The sequence below is a fragment of the Eptatretus burgeri genome, unplaced genomic scaffold (assembly GCF_056783735.1).
Source record: "Eptatretus burgeri isolate ZD-2024b unplaced genomic scaffold, Ebu_testis_v1 Ebu_testis_scaffold_527, whole genome shotgun sequence".
Classification (NCBI taxonomy): domain Eukaryota; kingdom Metazoa; phylum Chordata; class Myxini; order Myxiniformes; family Myxinidae; genus Eptatretus; species Eptatretus burgeri.
Window position 1 is genome coordinate 8544 of NW_028222476.1, and position 6804 is coordinate 15347.

General features: G+C 33.6%; 1 long non-coding RNA gene across 1 annotated transcript; it reads left to right on the forward strand.

Annotated features, from left to right (window-relative positions):
* Window positions 1-356: 356 nt before the first annotated feature.
* Window positions 357-1578, forward strand: LOC147007162 (uncharacterized). The gene is made up of 3 exons (XR_015054363.1): window positions 357-831; window positions 928-1140; window positions 1237-1578. It is a non-coding gene; the product is annotated as an uncharacterized LOC147007162 (long non-coding RNA).
* The last annotated feature ends 5226 nt before the right edge of the window (window positions 1579-6804 follow it).

Below are 6804 nucleotides of genomic sequence, written 5' to 3' on the forward strand. Positions count from 1 at the left end.
ACAATAATCCCCATCTAAAATATTGACAAACAAAACATTTGAATCTTTATATTTTTTAAGATACCCCTTTTGTGCCATTACGAAATGATAAACTTCTCTTAATGCTCTTGTTTGACCACCTCCTGAGCCACAGGTTATTTTTTTGTTAAGCCCCGCCCACTTTTGCTAAGCCCCGCCCACTTTCCACAAGGTATTCAATAAGCCCCGCCCACTTTCCACAAGGTATTCAATAAGCCCCGCCCACTTTTGCTAAGCTCCACCCACTGTTTGTGAGGTATTTTTCCTAAGCCACGCCCACTTTTCCTAAGCCCCGCCCACTTTTGATAAGCTCCGCCCACTTTTCATAAGGTATTTTTTCTAAGCCACGCCCACTTTTCCTAAGCTCCGCCCACTTTTGATAAGCTCCGCCCACTTTTCATGAGGTATTTTTTCTAAGCCCCGCCCACTTTGCTAAGCTCCGCCCACTTTTCATAAGGTATTTTTTCTAAGCCACGCCCACTTTTCCTAAGCCCCGCCTACTTTTGCTAAGCCCCGCCCACTCTTACATCATTTCCAGTTCATCTCTGACTCACAAAGAAATCACTAGAAAATTACAGGATGTTATGGTTTTGAAAAATTTCCCAATGAAGGCTTGCCTAGGCTTGCCCAGGGAATTTCCAAAGGAAACCACACCCACCAGTCTTTCTCTATAAAAGCTTCAAACCCAGGATCCATTTTAAACATTTGTTTTTGCTGGCAATGGTGTGCTGTGTGCTTGCCTGGAACTCTCTATCTTGTATGGAACTAAACCTTCAAGTTGATGAACTGGATTCAAACCTCTTATCTGTTGAGGTAAGATTTTTATTTTAATATTTTCAAACTTTGATTGAAGCATACTCATTTAATAATTAAATAACTTAATTAATACATTATTATTTTCTCTCACAGGAAATTGTATCTGAAATACAAAATGAAAATACTGCTTTTGCTACAACTTGGAGCGAAATTGTTGACTTGGTTGAAGACCTTGTGAGCGACCAAGACCTACAGAACGAGCAAGACCTTGAGTGGGATGACTTTGGTGTTCCTTGGAACTCTCTGTCTTGTATGGAACTAAACCTTCAAGTTGATGAACTGGATTCAAACCTCTTATCTGTTGAGGTAAGATTTTTATTTTCCTATTTTCAAACTTTGATTGAAGCATACTCATTTAATAATTAAATAACTTAATTAATACATTATTATTTTCTCTCACAGGAAATTGTATCTGAAATACAAAATGAAAATACTGCTTTTGCTACAACTTGGAGCGAAATTGTTGACTTGGTTGAAGACCTTGTGAGCGACCAAGACCTTGAGTGGGATGACTTTGGTGTTCCTTGGAACTCTCTGTCTTGTATGGAACTAAACCTTCAAGTTGATGAACTGGATTCAAACCTCTTATCTGTTGAGGTAAGATTTTTATTTTCCTATTTTCAAACTTTGATTGAAGCATACTCATTTAATAATTAAATAACTTAATTAATACATTATTATTTTCTCTCACAGGAAATTGTGTCTGAAATACGAAATGAAAATACTGCTTTTGCTACAACTTGGGGCGAAATTGTTGGCTTGGTTGAAGACCTTATGAGCGACCAAGACCCACAGAACGAAGTTCGTCCTTGATGACCCAACCAAAGAGTTATACCTTGGAGACCAGCAAAATCCTGAAAAAGAGTTTTACAGCAATAGTACTCATTGTGAGTTATCAAGACAATACCCACTGAACAAGTTATACGTTGATGAGCCAGAATACAAGTTTTACCTTGGAGACTCACAAATTTTGAAAAATCAGTAAATGAGTTCTGCCTTGATGGTTTAAATAACTACCTTGGAGACTCAGGAAAAGGGTTCTGCCAAGATGGTTCTAAATATGGGAACTACCTTGGAGACTCACAAATTTTGAAAAAATCAGTAAATGAGTTCTGCCTTGATGGTTTAAATAACTACCTTGGAGACTTGGAAAGTTGGGTTTATTTTGAAGACTTGAAATGCTACCACTCTTTGGGATTTAAACCTATCAAGAAAGTTCTTACTCCCTCTTTCTATGTTATCAAACCTGAAAGCCTTAAAAGACAGAATTGGAAGAAGAGAAAAAAAAAAAAAAACGAAAAAAAAAAAAAAAAAAAAAAATAAAAAATATATATATATATATATATATATATATATATATATATATATATATATATATATATATATATATGTGGAAATCTCATTTTGAAAAAGACATTGTGTTGGGTGAGGATTGAGTTGGGGTTGAGATTTTGAATGTGAGGGTTGGGGTTGAGATTTTGAATGTGAGGGTTGGGACACACACACACACACATACACATCAACAAACAAAAGTTAAGCCTTGACTATTCAGTTGAGGATTCTGTGTTTGGGGTTCACAGATCTAAGAACGTCCACCCCTTGACACACATTATATACTGTTATACACCTCGGACTTGGCCCTCGAGTGTCCACAACGGTGTATAGTAGGAGGGAGTGAAGCGCCAACCTATTGCTCCCATTGCACACACACACACACACACAAACAAAAGTTAAACCTTGACTATTCAGTTGAGGATTCTGTGTTTGGGGTTCACAGATCTAAGAACGTCCCCCTTGACACACATTATATACTGTAATACACCTCGGACTTGTCCCTCTAGTGTCCACAAAGGTGTATTATCTGCTTAGTTTTGTCTTTTGTAATTCCTGTGAATAAAATGAACCTAAAATCTCTTCCCCTTCCAAATCATATATTTTATAAGTCCAAGGAACCGTATCTATTACATCAACAATTTTAAAAAGTTCTTTCGTCCATCGTTCAGTAAAACCCTTTTCAAAATGAGATTTCCACCTATATATTCTTACGATATCACCAACTTTGAACTTAGGTTTTCTGACATTAATCTCTTTTTCATATTTTAATTTTGTAAATGTTTCTGATGGTTTCATATTTGTTGACGTGTGAATCGTGTCATTATACTTATCCACAATATCCTGAATAAAAGATGACCATTGTTGTGAACCGAGTTGTGTGAATTTTTTATATAGTCTCTCTTTTAAGGTACGATTAAAACGTTCAACAACAACTGCCTTCCCTTCATTAAAGGTACTGTATAATGTAATACTGTTATTTTTTAGAAAATTCATAAATGTCTTGTTATAAAACTCTCTACCCTCATCAGTCCACAATTTTTTAGGTTTTCTCTTACTTTTATTAAATATCTGTTGAAAAGCTAACATAAGAGTATTACCTGTTTTGTTTTTTAAAGGGACAACCCACGCATATCTACTCCTCAAATCAATAACGGTTAAAGCATACTTGTACCCCTTATCATTATTGAGTTCAATCAAATCAGCAGACCAGATATAATCAACTTCCTTGGAATAAACTTTCCTTCTCTGAAACTTTGTGAATATTGGTTTATGTAATTCATCAGCTAATTGCTCTTCAGTCTTAATGGCATCATTAGAGCCTATAAGTTTTTTGAATTTCCAAGTCCAAGTTTCAATTTAGCACTAATCATCTTCTTCACGATGAACCTATCAACTTTTTCTCTCAAGGTTGGATTTTGTATCAGAGACAAATTATACAACATTTCTCTATCGGCTTCATGCTTTTCTTCCAACGTTGTGGTATTCCCATAATCAATATCGTGTCTCATGCACACTTCATCAACTCTATTGATTGGTTTACTCCAGGATTTAGGATTGTCTGCCTCATCTAATCTTTTATCCAAGTTTGTGCCTGGACCACAGAAAGAATACCCTGGAAGATGTAATTCCCTGGTATTCCAGTAGTTGTAAATTTACTTCCTGATAAAAACTTTTGTATATCTCCTCCGAGTTTGTGTTTGGAGATAAATTGATTTTTTTTTTGAACCACACACCGAACATATACCTTTTTGTATAACCCTGTTATTTTTACTTTTAATATATGAAATATTTTTAGTATTAGTTTTCTTTTTACATTTGAGACAATAACTCATTTATTTATGAGAAAAATTCCTGCAGAGTGCAAAAACCTTTTTAGTTTCCAACATGCACATTTGAATCTTAATTTTTAAAACATAAAGAATCCTTAGAAATGCCTTCACTCTCTCCTCCATTTATTTAAGAAAAAAAAATGAAAAACTTGAATTAAAATGAATAGCTTGACGATGCCAATAGTTTTGTCGAAAGTATTGCAAATAGACTTGTTAATTCTTTGTATTCCTCCTCGGTGGGTTGAGTTATTTTCTGTAATACCTCTATTCTTTTTTGAATCTCACTGGTTTCCATACTATAATATTTATTTATTCTCTCTCTTTCCTCCCTCTCTCTCTTCTCCTTTTCCTCCTTCTCCTTTTCCTCCTTCTCCTTTTCCTCCTCTTCCCTCTCTTCTTCAACTCCTTCCTCATCCCTTACTATCCTTGAATCGTTTACACCCCATAGAATATTATACATATATTCATCAGGATTTCTTGTTATTCCTGTATCTAAAATAATTTTTTTTACAACAGGAAACCAATAAAATTTCTTTTGAATTTCTAAAAGAGCCTTACCTTTTCTTAACTTTATAATTTTTTCATTATTTAACATTCTAATTAAATCTAAAGTTGTCGGTTTATCAACATCAGCATAATGCCAATCTTTTATTGAAAATACCTCATTCTTATGTTGCAGAACATATTTATTAAAATACCGAATACCCTTTTCTTGAAGGTATGCTTGGACACAGAAATGATAATTTTCTTGAAGCCTTCTTGCTGTCATTTATGTATTAGAAATATATGTTAGAATAATATTATGGCACGAAACACCTCCCCATCTTCCCATAGTTAAATCATTTTGTATTTCCTTACTTATTATATATAATCCTGTTTTTTCTGTTTTCATGAGATAAACAAGGGCAAAACCATTATTATATTTACCCTTATTAAATTCTTTTATTTGTTGTTTACTAATCGTGGCTCCACAAAACTCATTCTCGATACCAAGTGGATAATATTCTTCCTTACGAGACTGATTTAATTGTTCCAGGTCTTCGAGGTTAATTTTAAATGACCAATTATACCCTAAATCATTCATATCATACCCCCATTGTTCTATTCTCATACAAACGATACGCCCTTCTTTATAAAAATTTATTTTAATTCGAACTGTGAATTCTGTATGACCTGGTGATAATATCAACACTTCTGTATCTTTGGAATACACAGCCATTTTATTTAAGTATATATATTGTGATAAATCGCTTAATCTCACCAAGTCATTCGCGTCAGTCGGGCTTGGATAATTTTTTAATTTATAAGCATTTTTCATGTTAATATTTTTGTTTATATTATATTTATGTCGTTCAGCCTGTGCCTTTGTATAATAATTTGATAAATCAATATCCAGTTCTTGAGATACACCAAAGATAGAACCATCTTTACCAACATAAGTCATTTATATTAGATTAAAAATAATATCATAAAATTTTTTATTTTTGTTGAGTTGAAATAACACATATAGACATAATTGACCACAACACTTGGAATTTAATTCTTGGACTTGAAATGTTTGATAAACACCATTCTGTAAGAATTTTATGACTTCAACAGGTGGTGGAAGACCAAAACTATCAAAATAATATTTGTCTTGACTATTAAAAATACAAACCCAATGAGTACCGTTCCCATCATTATCTTCTAAGTTCATAATAATATTCTTTGTATGTTTCGGCACATTTGTTAATTCATCTCTCATACAAATAACCACATTATGAATTTTTAATTTCTTACAATATTTGGCAAGTTGTAAATTTGATGTTGTATTCTTTCCAAATTCTTTCAACCACTCATCAATGCTCATTTATTTATTAGAAAGATATAATCCATTACCTCTTTTTGTTAATTTTACACCTGCTTGTGCTATAGAAGAAAGCATATCTCCAACTAACAATCTCGCTTTATCAGGCAGACCTTCAAGTTTTTCAGCAAAATCTACAATTACACCACTTCCACTAATTTGTTTCTCCAACTCTTTGTTATGTCTTTCCAATTCTTTTTGAGCCTGGAGTTGAGCCTTCCTTTCGTTGGCAGTTTTCACCGCTGTTGAAATACCACCCGTCAATGCTCCAACCGCACTTAAACCAGCAAATAAAGGAATTAGAAATGGGAGAAATCCTCCACTCGTCTCTCTTATTGAATATTTTTTCAACATTGGTTTTGTCATTTTAATTTTAAGTGAGCCAGTGTCATTCAAGATTTTAACCTGTTCTCTTGTGAGCAAAACATCAATTCTTACTGCTCCTTTTCTCTGAATTGTATTAACGTTAATCGTACAAGGCTTTTGATTTTGAACACAAGATGATAGTTTATGAAGATTGATTTGATTAACATATACCCCAGTTGGTACTTTGCCACTCATTTATTTAACAAAAAATTATGTGAGACTAATCATCACACCATTATCTGTATTAATCTGCAATTCTGTTTCTTCCAAAAGCAAACAATATGTATCAACTTCTTCACTCTCTCCTCTTTCAATGTATAGGGAAGTATCCACTCGATTAGACTTTATAGTTTCCTTTTGAGCGCTCAGGTCAAACGCATAGATTGTATACAAACTTTTAAATGCTGTCATATCTAAAATAGGTTCTTTATTTCCATTACTTTCTCACACCTTTTGGTATGACTTGTATGCTTCAGCAAAATCATTTTTTCCCAATTAATTTCCAATCTATCTCGTGGATAAAATGTTCCATCTAGAGAAACGCGAAGTTGTTTCACCTTAGCATTATCACTCAATGCATTATTCTTATCAGTC